This window comes from Aedes albopictus, chromosome 2 (assembly GCF_035046485.1).
Source record: "Aedes albopictus strain Foshan chromosome 2, AalbF5, whole genome shotgun sequence".
Lineage (NCBI taxonomy): Eukaryota > Metazoa > Arthropoda > Insecta > Diptera > Culicidae > Aedes > Aedes albopictus.
In genome coordinates this window covers 368,120,317-368,136,761 of record NC_085137.1, presented here as the reverse complement: position 1 = coordinate 368,136,761, position 16,445 = coordinate 368,120,317, and positions in this window count along the sequence as shown.

Genomic DNA, 16,445 nt, shown 5'->3' with positions numbered 1-16,445 from the left:
AGATGATCTAGCATAGCACTTTGTAGGCGGCATTCAAAATGGTGATCGCTCGAAAGTTCTCACACATTAACTTGTCGCCTTTCTTGTGGATGGGACAGATTATCCCTTCCTTCCACTACTCCGGTAGCTGTTCGGTTTCCCAGATCTTGACTACTAACGGTGCAGACAGGTGGCCAACTTTTCCGCACGTTTATTATGCTAATGTTAAAGAATCGGCCCTTGATCCTCAACCTGCACATTCTTTCGTCGATCGGCCACCAACCGATCACGCGCCTCTGCATGTCGCCCATCACTATAAAAGCTGTTCCCAGCTCACGTGTGTTGCCACAACTCTGGTAGATGGTATGATTACCTCTAAACGTTCGCACCATAGATCCTGTCCAACACACCTCCTGCAGCGCTACGATTGCGAACCCGCGGTCCTTTAGTATATTGGCGAGTATGCGAGTGCTCCCGATGAAGTTGAGAGATTTGCAGTTCCACGTACCGAGCTTCCAATCGCAAGTCCCTTTTCGTCGCTGTGGTCGTCGCCATTGGTATCGGTTCGCATTCTTCTCTTGTTGATTTTCCGGTGCTAGTCTTTTATACGGCTGGCTCGCAGTATTGAACCTATTTTATCCTTCCTGTACTAGTTTTTGTTTTACTTTTGATTCACTTTTGTGCAATCGGAAATCCTGCGGCTGTTCGTGCCCTTGTGGAGTTGATCATTAATACTATCTTCTTTTCCCGATTGACCTGGATAGCTGTGTAGTGCCAGGTGAGGTTGGTTCAACTGCCTAAGAATAGCACTATACCGAACACACCGGTATGAGTCTACTAGTTAGGTGACCCCTAATTCATGGTGTAATACAACTTTTGCTTACCGTGCTTATGAATGAATGGTTAGGAGGGGGCAGGTTCTAATAAACACCTAACCGCAAACTGAGTCTGTCGAGTATCAGGGCGCCCTCTACAGTATTTTTCACAAACTGTGTTAACCGGAGCAATAATGCAGTTGCCCTTGTGTGACTCCGAGACAATTGGCTGCCCTTCTTTGGTCTCAAACTTGAGGCTAAACAAGGGCGGGTTTATGAACATGTTTTTAAATAATTTGAATTTTCTCTTATATGGTTTCTCATTATGCGTGTATTCTGTGTATCCTCGCTTTTGACGTTTTCAAATCGATACGATCTGGTTTTATGGCTGCTGTTCTTTGTTGTGATGTGATTGTAAAGTGTATATAATTGTTAAAGTTCGACTGGGATGTTGACTTATTTCTCGGGAATTTCGGCTTTCAGTCAAGAAAAGTGGTTATTTTCTTCTCGCATCGCCATCGTTTCGATCCAGATGTTGGGATCTTCTTCAGGGCTCCAAATGAATCAATTTGTCTGATCCCGTGTACATCTCACGGTTGATTGTCGCGATTTGATTTGGCACTGCACAAATCTCATTTACTGCCAGCACCCTCAGGCATGGAAATAATCGTTCACAATTCATTCATTTCGAGCTCTCTCGCAAACATTCTCGCGGAACGAAACACAATCTCAGCAATCCTGTACATAGTGTGTTACGCACTCAGGCGAATGAAGGGGATAAAGCAAATACACGAAAATTATGGCAGCGTTCATCGTTGTTCACGTTCACCCGTTGAATCATTCGGTCCGGCGGTGCAATCGCGAGACGAATGTCTCAAAAGGATCACACGTGAATGCATTCCTTCAATCGCGGCGATTCTTTCGTTTCGTTCGTCGTACTTCTGCTGATTCTGATGGTGCTAGTTTTTTCTATCCCATCTGTTGGTGGTGTTTAACTTTAGTTTCGAGGCTAATGGTGCATGGTTACAACATCGCCAGACGTACATTATTTATTTGGGCTTGTAGGAAAGATGGGCTTGTTATCTGATTCATTTACATTATGTTCGCTTGTTTTGTTACAGTTGTATTGACATTTGGATCATGTGTTAAATTTGGAGTCAGATTTAGGCAAACAATATAGTAATATAAACGGAAAAGGGCATACATACATACATACTTTACAAAGGAAAGAAAAAAACTATGGCTAGGTTACCGTGTTATAATAGATCAGGAGAATTATTACTATGGTTTATTTATGATCATATTGTCTATTCGGTTGGAATCAAGACAGTCATTCAATAAAAAATTGCCATTTTCTTGGTTCACAAGTGTCGCAACTGTTTCGCATGTAGTGCGCTGTGTTGCTGACAACAACCGGAAGGATGCGCACTACTTTTGACATGATTCGAAAACGTCGCGAGTTGGGTTGCGTCGCGACTTGATTATGCGACGTCCGATTTGGTGGCGGCCCAACAATAATGTTAATCAAGGATTTTTGGTCAATTAATTTTGACAGTCAAATTTTGGCCAAGGTGTACAGGGCAAACAAAAATATTTGTCACTCTAAAAAAAAACTAATAGGGACAGACTGAATCAAACAATAAGCCGAAATGTATTTGTCAACAGTGGTCAAATATTTGTCGTTCAGGCAAATCAGGCACAAATCTGCGAGTTTGATCCTCATCAAGGGCCCGGCGCGCGGCGGCGTGATAGACATGCATGCATTCAAGTACGGTAGAAATATTTCCTGATAGAAAGTTATCATCATGATACATGGTACAATAGTAGGTATACTTTACCGAATCAATTGTTTCCGCGCCGCACCATCTGCCAATGTCACCGCCAAGGTCAACGCATTTTCCCCCTTTGCCTTCACATGACCAAGGAAATATAACACCAATTGACATGCTTTACCTCCCCATCTAGCAATAAATTAAGAAAACGCACCAAACCCGCAAAATATTGCGGATTTTTAGAAAAATTTCCACTCTGCGGTAGCCGCCGAGTCCTACCGCAGCTGTCAAAGTCCTACCGCAGGCTTGAAAATCATCCTATCATTGAAACTGAAGGCCCAATCAAAGCATGCTTGCAAGGTAAATTGAACTGAAAACCAACAACAAACAATGATCATCGGCGTCGTATCCAAGGCAATCCAAGGCTTCGCTAGGGCTCGCTAGGGTAGATCGATGATACCTCAGTGAAAATCAGTAGTCTGACAGCTGCGGTAGCTTTTTGTTCTACCGTAAAACGGAAAGTTTTCTCTAAATTAGCAATAATATTGTCATAACAATCACGCGAATGCAATCTTTCATTCGCACTGAATCTAAAATTCGATTCGTGTGTGAACGTTCGCGTAAAGATTCATTGAATCACGGCCCAATCGAAGAACCACGATCGGCATGATTCAATTTCTTCGGTGCCATTCTCTTTATGCAATCTTTCTTTCTGCAGTTCATTTGTATTTCGACTCGGTGAAGTTCATTGGAACGGTTTGATCCAACCGTGAGCGAACGATACAAAGCAATCGGAACAAAGAATGCAGTCGGCAAGATGAATCTGAGTGAATGAATTTTCCCGTGCCTGAGCACCCTTGAATGTAGTGGGTGGGTCGTAGAAAATGGAAGATCTGCATCAGAAGTCACTGCACTTGCCAACACTGCCAGAGCTAACAGCTGATCAAACATTAAGTATGTTTATGTAATGTTTGATCAGATGTTACCCAGCCAACACACGATCACATATGATGTAGAATAAGATACTAAAGTGGAGGCGATATGCGTACACTTAACACGCGGTTAAATGGAAGCATGTACGCATATGTTCTCCACTTTAGCATCCTATGCTAAATCATATACGACTTCGTGTTGGCTGGGTAGCTCTGGCAGTGTTGGAAAGTGCCGTGACTACTGGTGTAAGAAGTGTATCGTAAAGTAGTTGAAAATGTTTACAATAGCCTCAAAAATAGTTTAATACAACTTTTAAGTAATTTTATTTTTGGAGATACTGTATAAATCCTTGATAAAAGAAATGGCTTCAATGATTCCCTAAATATGTTCTTTTAACTGTGTTTTTTGCTAAGATTACTGAAAACATGTTTTTGAATTTTTGCACACCTTCTTAAAATTTGAGATTGCGAAAAAAGTTCGATAATGTTTGAAAATTGTTAACTTTTTTGTGTTAATATAATAAGCTCCAGAATCCTCATGATATAGGCAATTTATTTTTTTCAAGAAAAATCTCCGCTGCATTTAAGCGCAATTCTTAAAAATGTAAAAAGGTCATTTTTGAGAAACCTCTTTTTTCTGTGCTCCTCCAAATCATGTTTACGCAAATAAAAAGTACATAAAATGAAAAATTCGCATTTTTTTAATTGGGTATGTTTTTTATTTAATGGACGAGTAAGTTAGAGAAAAAAATGGAATTTTATAACCTTTCAAGATATTAAAAGCAGCGCTTCAAAGTTTGACTAAAAAATAGACGTTTTTGGGAGTGGACCATTTTGTAGATATAGGAGATTTTTCTATCGAAAATATGAATTTTGAAAGTCAGTGTTGAATGATATGTTATGTGTACATAACTGTTAACAAGCATCAATATTTTCCAGATTTTTTTAGCGTACAAATTTTATTCACCACAGATTTTTTAAATGTTGGTAAATCTCAACAAAATTGCATTTTGTGCAGATTTTTATTTTGTGAGGTGTATTCATTTAACCATATTTTCAATAATACTAAACATTTTCCAAATTTTTCCAAGCTGTTCTAAACTTAACTATATTGTGAAGATTTCATAGAAGAACCGAAATGAAAAGACCAACCCAGCTTCGAGATAGAGGATCATGAACATTTTCAACTACTTTCCGATACACTCCTTAGATCCCCCAATTATGTACCACCCACCCACTACACTCAAAGGTATCAGGTATCAGTAAGTCGGCTCCAGAGGCACGTTCACCTCCATTTGGGAAATTTGTGCCATCGCCATGAACACGAGCCTATTCATCATTTGCCTGAGGGAGAAGGAAAGGGAAAAAGGATGGGACAGGGAAAAGGCCAGGTAAGGAAACAGGATCGACATATTCGCATAAGCATACCACAACGGGCTCAAACAGCACCCTGAAAAGGGCACAGTAGCTACAGGCTTACTTAACGCATGAAGCGTAAAGTAAGCCTGTAGTTACATACTTACCACAACGGTTTCAGAACAACAGAACATCCTGAACATTCAGGCTTCTTGGGTCAATTTCACTTAATCAAGTGTTTATCGAGTACTCGGAAACGCAGCTGCGTAAAAACTGGATGGTTACATATCAAATGATCTCAGCTAAGACATACAAATGCTGACGCATATCGTGGGCAAAATCATAAGTAGGAATACTACATTGAGTTATCTCAATTGCGTTTCCGCTACGAGGGTGCTGGCAGTAAATGAGATGTGTGCAGTGCCAACTCAAAACGCGACAATCAACCGTGAGATGTACACGGGATCAGGCAAATTGATTCACTTCGAGCCCTGAAGAAGATCCCAACATCTGGATCGAAACGTTGGTGATGAGATAAGAAAATCAACCCTTTTCTTTAACTGACAGCCGAAATTACCGAGAAATAGGGTGACAATGGGTATTATCGGCAGGTTTGTTCTCTTCGTCATGGGGGGTTTTTGTCAGCCAAATTGCCTGAAAGTTGGCCATATAATTCAGCTTGGTTGGGAAGGATTTGAGACAAAATCTGAGTTCAAAAGGTTTCAAAAAACCCCCAAAGACGAAGACAACAAAACGGCCGAGAATAGGTAATTTCCCATATGTAAATTTTATAATCTTGCTTAGTTTGGGTAATGGCTACGGTTAGGATAGCTCATAGCAATCTTCAGCATAAAATAACAGTAATTATCAATCTTTGCCGACTTAGGGGGCGTCCATAAATGACGTAGCTTTTTTGAGGCGATTTTTAATATCCCCCCTCCCCCCTCGTAGCATTTCGACACAAATTCAGATACCCCCTCTATAAATGACGTAGCTTGTCACACAAACACCCCCCCCCCCCCCCCCCCTAAACAAAATTTTCATGTCAAAAAGCAAAAAAAAGCTCGAACTTAGCACTGATTTCAATTTTAACTTGTATGTTTATAGAATATTATGAAAAACCAACAATTGCAAGATAACATTGCCGACTGCCAGGTTCAGATCGCCGACATCAAGACCATAGGTGACCATAGGAGATTATCACCAAATCTAATGACTCAATAAATAACACATCGTTCTGCTTGATTCCGAAGAACAGGAAATTGATGATCCCAATACAGTTAAATACCATACATACTAGCCTAGAAGCTCTACCGAAGGTATAAGTCAAGGTTGCAACCATTCATTTGCAAAGATTTACATTCATTTGCTATTATCTCAGTTCAGAAGCATGCTATCGAAAAACAATGTATGGATGAATTTAACCTTGTAGTTTTATCTGAAAGTTTGCCGAATAACATTGGGGTCGCACACGCATTCCAAAGTCGTGAGCGAGCTGTGAAGGCAACTTTCCACAGCGTGAATGAAATTTACATTCACCGCGTGGAGAGTTGCCTTCACAGCTCGCTCACGACTTTGGTATATGTTTGCGACCCCAATGTTATTCGGCAAACTTTCAGATAAAACTACAACGTTAAATTCATCCATACATTGTTTTTCGATAGCATGCTTCTGAACTGAGATAATAGCAAATGAATGTAAATCTTTGCAAATGAATGATCGCAACCTTGGTATAAGTTTGTTCACTAATAAATCTATTAAGAATATCAAATTGGTTTCACTTGAATAAAATTCACCACGACACTTCCTTCTGGGATTTCTCCCAGAATTTCCTTTGGGATTCCATTTGAGAATTCCTCCTTATATTCCTCCAGGGGTTCCTTCAGAGATCCCACCAAGAGTTCCTTCCGGAGTTCCTACTAAGATTCCTCCAAAAGCTCCATCTGAGATTTCTCTGGAAGTTTTTTTTTTCACAGGTTTTTCTAAAAGTTTATCCATGGTTTCCTTCAGGAGTTCTTACAATGTTTTCTTCTCCTCTATTCCTCCAGCAGATTCTTCGAACATCTCTTCAGGGCTTTTAGTTAGAATTTATTTTGAGCTTCTATCAGAACTTCTTTCTGGATTTCCTAAAGAAGTTCCTTTCGGGATTCCTACAAGAGTTCTTTCTTGGTTTCCTTCAGGCATTCACTCAGACATTCATTCAGAGATCTCTGCAGGAAACCCCTCCAACATTCTCTCAAAACCTTCCCAGGAGTTGCTTCTGGGATTTCTCCAGGATTTCTTTTCGAATTCCTTCAGGAATTCCTTCTTGGATTCTTCTGGGATTCCTCGAGGACTTCCATTTAGGATTTATCCAGGATTTTTTTCCCGGGACTACTCCTGGAACTTTTTCCAGCGCCAGGATCTCTTAGAATTCCGGGAGAAATCTCTTTACGGATTCCTCTCATAGCTCCTTCTGGAATTCCTCCATGATTTCTATTCTTATATTTCACTAGGAGTTTTATCCAGATAATTTTCCGGGATTTTCCTAAAGCTTTTTTCGGAATTCCTTCAGAAATTCCTTCCGGGATTCTTTCATCCGCGTTTTCTTCAGAAATTGAATCAAGAGTTCCTTCTGAGAATCTACAAATATCTCCTTCTGAGATTCTTCCAGGAGTTGTTGGATGAATTCTTAGAGGAAGTCCTGTAGAAACTATAAAAGAAACTCCTGAAATAATGCCATAATCTTCGAATGAGTGTAATCTGTTTCGTACCTTTTAATTTCGCCCTATGTTGCTTATCCTTTGACAGATACGCGTATTTCGACTACCACTTGTAATCTTCCTCACTGTCAGTTATCCACTTCAGTGTTGTTCTATGCTTTATTGGATACCGCACGAAGTCATGGTATATCTCCAACGACTTCCAATTGGATTAACAAAATGCTCAAAACCCGACATTTCTTCTCGACATTGCGTCAGGCAGCGATTAGAAAATTGAGGGTTTGTGGGTGCCCTCGAGGGGGAGTCATGTCACCACTTTTGTGGAATCTCGTAGCAGATACGCTATTGAAGCAACTCAATAAAAGCGAGTTTCTTACTCATGGTTTTGCCGACGACTACCTAACATTGTTAGTCGGTATGTGTATCAGCAACCTTTTCGATCTGATGCAAAGTGCCCTTCAAGTAGTCGCCAATCAGAAGGCCGGCTCCAGAGGCACGGTAAATCCGAGTAAAACAACTATTATTCTTTTCACGGAAAGACGAAACCGTTCGACGTGGCGTTCGACCTTTGCATCTCTTTGATTTTAAAATCGATGTAACTGATCAGGTGAAGAACGTTGGAGTTATATTTGATTCCAAGCTTTCCTGGACACCTCATATTGAGTTCAGAATCATGAAAACTTGTATGACCTTCGGGAAATGCCGAACCTTTGGTAAAACTTGGGGTCTATGACTCAAGTATATCATATGGATTTACACAACTGTTGTTCGGCCCATATTGGCCTATGGATGTCTTATGTGGTGGCAAAAGGGCGAAATGAGAACGATGCAATCAAACATAGGCCATCTCTAAAGAATGTGTTTAACCGTTATGTGTCCGACAATTTTTTTGCTTTTTTCTACACCGTGCTTTTTAAATGGGCGCTGGGTACCCGGGTACCCTGTCGGCCACATAAGGGTTAATGGCGATATCTGGAGCATTCACTTCAACTGCCACGGTAGCGCTCGTAGTTCTCTTTGACGTTGCCACACTACACATTCATCTCAAACAAGAAGCACTTTCTTGCACTTACCGTCTACGATTCACTAGGAAACTTCTGTGACCCGCAGATCAACACACACCTCGTTGTTTCCACTTTTGCTAACTTGGGACAAAGTTGTCTTTGAAAGTCGGTGGATTTCCAAACATTTTTTTTTTAAATTCCGCTGCGATGCGCCGTTTCGAGTCCCTGGCCGCCGTCCATAAACTACGAAGACTTGTTTTCGACCATCTCAGACCCCCTTTTTTCCTCGTAGACTTGGGCTGGCGGGTCTAGCCCCCTTTAATAGTCTAAGTAGTATATGGACGGGCCCTTGCTCCGTCGTTGTTGTCGGCGCCCCCGTTGAACCATTTTCCAACTGACAACATTATGGGTGTGGAGCTAAAATATAAGCATATGCTTTTCACGCCACGTGACTTCACAGATGACATTTGAAGGGACACATTACTGGAAATGTATGCTCTGGGACACCGACGACGACGCTACGACAAACCGGGCAGGAATGAATTGAAAAGTGAAATGGTGAAAACACCAGGCCGCCCTCGCTCGGTTACCGCTGCTGGCTGCCGGTTGATTGGAATCGGTTCGTCGTGCGGCGGAGGATGACGACGCTGCTGTTTGCTCGTTACCGTAGGGGACACTTTTATTGAGAAAAATAAGGTGCCACTTTCGGGAAAGCATCCTCCGGGGCACTACTGTCCCGGAACAAGTGTGGTAGATATACAATGGTTCGCTCGCGTTTTCGGTTCATAGTGCTGCCGGCGGCATGGCAGAGCGATGCAAAGGCGTGAAGGAAAACATTTCAATTTCGCGTTCATTAGATATGCAATTTATTCTGGGCTGGATTTCCGGGTTCCCCTGCCGTTGTGTTGTTTTGCTCCTCGCAAGGAGCGCGCTCAACACGGGAAACTCTGTAGTGCTTAGGGTGATGCAGTACATAACGAATCGGTTGGGCATATCGGATAATTGTGTACCAGTTTTCTTCAATTTTTAAAATCTCTTTTTCATTCTTTCTGGTGTCCCAACTGCGTGAGATTATTCTCATTGGCAAAACGTCACCAGTACTGAGACAAAGCTTCACAGCTTTGGGGGGTTCTATGCGCACTACCAGAACTGAGAGCTTCCACTGCCAATTATATTTTGCATGTGTGTGTTTATAGTGTGGAGAGCACAAAGATACTCTATGCCCAAGGGTTTCCAGGAAATTTCCTTTACGAAAAGTTCCTGGACCGAACGGGAATCGAACACGTTATTCCCTGCATGGTCATGCTGGATATCCACGCCTTTACAAATGTGACTAACTATGTATATGAGGCCTTCAGAAGATACTCTATGACCATTAAACACGGAAGGCAAGAGTACATAAGAGTACATACTCAGCAAACCCTGACGATGCGATGTGCACTAGCCTTCTTGGTGATTCCGGAGAGACGGTGAGTTTAACGACCATGGGAATGTTTCTAAGTGGGTCGCGGCAAGAGTAGTCCTGACTTTCACTGTTTTTTTTTTTTTGTAGAAGACGGTTCTTAACCCAACACTACCTGGTCATCGTTCAGGTGCCTGTTGAGCACATTACCCCATGATTTAAAAGAAGAAAAAATCACCTGCGATTTCCCTTTGAACCTACGCTCCCTAAACCATATTGGATCTACCTACAACCCACCCTAGACCTGTTTTGCCAATCAATTTCCAAATCCTCCATTGGTGTTAAATCCAAATAATTGGTGTTACTATTAAAAATATATAATAAATATGTGAGTAGTAACAATTACATCACAAATTACTCAACTATGACTCCCTTTTGCCTCATGTACCACGTATAAAAACCTAATAAGACCGGTGGTACTCTACGGCCATCAGACCTGGACCATGCTCGAGGAGAACCTGCAAGCAATCGGAGTGTTCGAGCAACGCGGGCTAAGCAGATCTTTGGCAGTGTGCAGGAGAACGATGTAAGGCGGCGAAGCATGATCCACAAGCTCACTGCACTCTGCAGTGAACCCAGCATCTAGTAAGTGACCAAAGCTGGAAGGATACGATGGGCAGGGTATGTTGCAAGAATGCCGAACAACAACCCGTACAAAATTGGCGTTCTCGGTGGCACAAGAAGGCGTGGAGCGCAAAGAGCACGATAGACAGACCTGGGGAAGCGTGGTTCGGCGAGCGTTGGGCGTAACCGAGAATGGAAAGAGGCTATCGCAAACCGAGTACGGTGGCGTAAATGTTGAATTCGTGTTATCCGAATTATGATGTTGTACAAATAAACAAGAAAAATGTAAGGAAAACCGAATTGATGCGTTCTAGAACACTGTCCCCCAACTAGCAATCTCATTTCTGCTGTATGTAGACATTGAGGAAGTCAAACAGGATAGAGGATTTATATCGTCGCTAGCTCCAGTGCTTTCCATACATTTGTTGAACCTGGTAAACTGGTGGCATAGTGCGTAACAGTGGGCCATCAGGAGCTAGGATCGCACCGCAGTTGTTTGGTAAATGATGGCAAATAATTCATTTTTATAGAGGCCAATTTTTCAGCAGTTAATTTATGCATTCGAATTCGGTTTCATGCCGTTCAATTGCCGTGAGCTTTTGGGAATTGCCCATCAGGCAGGCAGTTGTTGCTTCCGTGTGGCGTGGCGGGGAGAAAGTGGGATCGATCGTTAGATACAATGTGTTGAGTTATGGCAGGCAATATTTTTCCCATGATGGAGGATATGGAGGTGATACCTTTGACTTTGAAGATACGCACATAATTCAGGTGGTAACGAGAAAATTATGGCAGAGGGAGTGATAGCTGGGAGGCATGATGTGTTCGATGGAGCATGTTACGCCCATCACTTGTTCTTATAAATTGAATAGATAACAAGCTACTTGTTATAGACGACATGAGTACACACCATGATAACATGACCAAATGGTATGACTATATTCAGCACAGGTCGACAGTTTTAGATAGAAGCACTAGCACGGCTTCATCACGGAACGTATTTCAATGATTCTGGCATCAGATCGCAAGCAATTGAGACATTTCCAAAATCAGGGCATGCTCTGTTCTTGGTAGCCCTAGGAACAGTAATAGTAGTTTACGCAACAATGTGCAGAATGACGATTTTTACAGCACGAGTAGTACATTTATCCAACGAGGCTTGCCGAGTTGGATAATTACGACGAGTGCTGGAAAAATCGAGTTCTGCACCGAGTTGCGTTCAATGTTTTTTGCAATTTCATAAATTACCCTTTAGGATAGTTTTAAACAAAACTTTTTCATCAAGCTGCACACTGATGTTCAAAGCCATGTTTAAGAAAATGTGATCATAACAGGTTATACTGCCCAGTTGTCACAATTTTTCAAAACTGCGTCCGGAAAGCATCAAGCAGTTGATCAAAACTGAAAACAGTGCTGTAATGGTTCATTACGCAACGCAAATCAGTGCTGTAATGAACCATTACAGCACTGTTATTTTGGTGTGGGAAAGTGGGCCTTTTCCTGTCAGATTTGCGTGAGGTAAAACAGACTATTACGATGAGAAATTCCAAAAATAACTATAACAAAAAAGACCTGTTAGCAAATGTAGCACAGCACGTTAGCATAAATGCATTCACGATTTTTCTGATGATTATTAACATAAGTTTAGATTAATATAATTTTGAATTGTACAAGACGCAATATCATTTAAAAAAAAGCCTTAGCTAGGAACAATAAAACCACATTTTTGATATTCCCTAATTTTAGTAGAGTTCCAAAATCCAGCTGTCATGAAACATATAAATATAAACTTACAATCACATTGACACCATACTGTACTAATCATTGGCGCTGCAACGTGGTAAAACATTGTGAAACCTTTTCAATTTCTAGCAAAATTACATCAATCTTTCTTCTGCAGAGCAAGAAATCATTAAAATATGTTCCTCATTTCTTGAATCGCAATACATCCAACAGGGAAGCATATTTATGGCTATCTGACGCAAACTGAAACCTCGTTAACCATTGGAAGTAACTTTTATAAATCAACATTAAGAATTTAAATTACCTCCAGCGGCGCTCGTAACTCATTAACATCTGGTGATTGAAATATGCCGTTAAGGCCTTCTGGTGTCATCCCAAGCGCGTACCAGCTTGGCCTATCTTCAATTTACGACTTCCCGCACTCAATTGTTCATTCTGGCACTGAGCTGCTGCTGCTGCGGCTGTTGTTACTCGGCAAAACCACTCGCTTCTGCTCTTGCTCCGAATGGACTTTTCCGCCGCACTGGATGATCTCTAAATTATTGCCCGAAATATTTAAGGATAAACCAATTGTCGCATACCGCACTCTCCCCGGTTCAGAAAACTCACGGCTCATTAGACGCTAAAAGTCAACCAAACGAACCGCGCCACACCAGGAATGGAACATGGAACCGAAACGGGATGATGGTATGCGCGCGGTTTCGCCAAGTTACACGCGACCAAAAAGTCCCATTAAATATCCCCCTCCAGCGGGCACCCGCTTCAGCTTGGTTGACGGTTGGAGGACGGGCGCGGTACGCTGCTGTCACATGGGCCAATAAATTTGTAAACAAGGGTGCGCTGCTGTTTGGCGTTTGCTTTCTTCGAAAATATTTATTGATGCTGACACATTCCCCAATGCTGATCATGCAAACCAATATACCTACCGTTCGGATGGTACGCCAAGTCAGCAGTATCCCCAGATTACATATCTCCATTGTGCTCATTATGTGATTGATCTATGACGTTGGAGCTGATTAACCGTTATGGTTCAAATTTCGGACGATTGGAGGCCAGTATTAGTGAATTGGTTTGTCATTCTAGGCTTTCCCTTTTTTTGCACATCTTCTTTTCTTCCTCATGCTTCTTTTTTGTTTTTTTTTCTTATTTAAATTTCTTTTTCTTTGAGAGCATTTGCCAATTTTTTATAAAGAGATTCTTGATATTTCCCGATTCTTCATTATGTTTAGTATTTGCACTAAAATTTTCATATGATTTTCATGGAAATTTCATAAGCTATAGAAATAGCAGCATTCATTGTGTATTGCGCATTTCCATCCCCACCTGGACTCTTTTGTACTTTACTTGTACTTTACTTGTACTTAACTTGTACTTAACTTGTACTTAACTTGTACTTAGCTTGTACTTTAATTGTACTTTACTTGTATTTTATTAGTACTTTACATGTACTTTACTTGTACTTTACTTATACTTTACTTGTACTTAACTTGTGTTTTACTTGTACTTTACTAGTGATATAATTGTACTTAATTTATTTTTTTATCTTTATTTTCTTTATTGACACTTGGACTTTACTTGTACTTTAATTGTACTTTACTTGTAATTTACTTGTACTTGTACTTTACTTGTTCTTTATTTGTTCTTTACTTGTACTTCACTTGTACTTTGCTTGTGCTTTACATGTACTTTACTTGTATTTTACTTGTGCTTTACTTGTAGTTTACTTATTCTTTACTTGTTCTTTACTTGTACTTTACTTGTACTTCACTTGTACTTAACTTAACTTGTACTCCACTTGTACTTTACTTGTACTTCACTTGTACTTTACTTTACTTGTGATTTACTTGTACTTCACTTGTTCTTTACTTGTACTTTACTTGTACTGCCGGGGCCCGTGGTGTAGTGGTCCACACGTTCGCTCCGTAAGCGGATGGTCATGGGTTCGATCCCAGCCCCGGTACTTTGTCAGTTGCTCTTCCCCCCGAGAGCGACTGGCACCTGACCCTCTTCTGAGCTTTTATTGCTCTAATGGACCCGGATAATTGGATATTGAGCTCACTTGAGTTAATTTAAAATTCTAATTGATCACACGGATTGATATAACGAAACATTGCACATTGAGTACGTGTGTGGTCTAGATTTAAAAGCAGTTTCTGTTCTGCTGTGTGTGCTTTGTTTGACCTTCGGTACATCGCCTGTGTCCTACAGCAATGAAATGGACAAACAAAAAATTATCACCAACACGGTGAAGTTTGTGTTCCCGCTCGGTGCACCACGACCGTCCTGGGCCGAAATCGCTGGTTTCTAGTCTAGTCTAGTCTAGTCTACACATACACAGCCATTCATTGAAAGAATCCTGGAAAATGATGGAATCGACTAATTCCATCATTTTTCTTGTCAATATTAATCCTTGCAGCACATCTGTGATGTATTACAAACATTAAAGCAGCCAGGCCTACTGTGCAGCGTTGTTATTGTTATTGAAATCAAAGAACGGGGACATATCGTACCTACCGTTCCGTATACGAAGCATGAATATGAAATATTAACGGTGGGAGTAACGTTACTAAGAAGGTTAATGTCACTCCTTGGTCCTTGGAATCCTGGGATGGGACACAGGTATTTACCCCTTATGCCCTGGCCCTTATGCCTAGGCTTAAGCGCCTTTACTCGCTCTCTGAAACGAAAAGAAAATACTTATCCCTCCCATTATTACAGGAATACATATTTCAAAATTATCAAAAATTATAACGATAAAATTACAGTACCAAATCGAGTTACCCACATATTATTGCTGTGTGCATTCAAAATGCAAATATCAAATGCGATAAGATTTTCTAACAAGTAACCCGATGTCAGTGGGAGCTTTCGAATCCTAGGTTGGCGGTGATATTAGCTATGGTTGCTACGTTGCCTTTGGTAACATGTGTTACCGCGTTTGAAGCGCATTTGGGCACCGTTTGCATCTTGAAGGCACACAGCAATACCATCATGCAGTTCCTTTCCTTATGTATTCGTTACCATTCCGGATGTTTCGCAGGAAATGTCATTTCGTGACAAAACTTCATAGAAAAAAAGAACAGCAAGTTCGCCCATACCGGTATACTATCCTGGTTAGCGAAATGTCGATTCTCTTTGTGAGTGAACTGAATGTTCAGAAATTTAGACCAAATTTGCTTCCGGAATTGACAGCATTCAATGAGGTTTAAAACAGATTCAAGAATGCACAGAAACTTCACTTCACTTTTTTCTTTCCCCTTTCGGTCTTATTGACTTCACTGCTTAACCACACACAGAAGGCATTAGGGCACCAAGATAAAATCACCGCGATACGTCCAAAAACTGTTCAGAATCACAACCGACAAATACTCTACATGTGCCTCGTTCACATTTATCGAAAAAAGACAATCAATCTTCTTCTTCTTCTTCTTCTTCGTGGCTCAACGTCCCCACTGGGGCTAGGCCTGCCTCGCTTCAACTTAGTGTTCTTTGAGCACTTCCACAGTTATTAATTGAAGGGCTTTCTTTGCCTGCCATTGCATGAATTTGTATATTGTGAGGCAAGTACAATGATACACTATGCCCAGGCAGTCGAGAAAATTTCCCAGACTTGAACGGGAATCGAACCCGCCGTCTCCGGATTGGCGATCCATAGCCTTAACCACTAGGCTAACTGGAGACCCCAATCAATCTTCTTGAGGTCCACATTAAGAAAGCAGCAGCTGTAGGCTCGAAGGTGTAGCCCCAACCGTACCGCAACTAAATTCAAATTACGACCGCCGAAATAAAAGATCCGCGAATACACGACAGGAAAAACTTAATTGTCATTTCCTAAACACTTTTGTAAAACTAACTACTCCAGCCGAAAATCACACGGAAACGAGAAAACGCGTGACAGAAACTTTAAATCAACCGTTCGCACCAGGGCTGAAATCGCTGGTTTCGTGACAAAATTGGATTCCGATCCAATGAGCGTGGAAGCAGTATATAAGCTGGGATCTAATAAGAGCTTGTACATCAAATACAAGTCGGAGGATGCAATGCAGGTGGCCCTGCAAAGGAATAAAGATGGTGTGAAGTTTCTCTATGCGAGTGGTGAATCGGTGGAAATCCGAATGT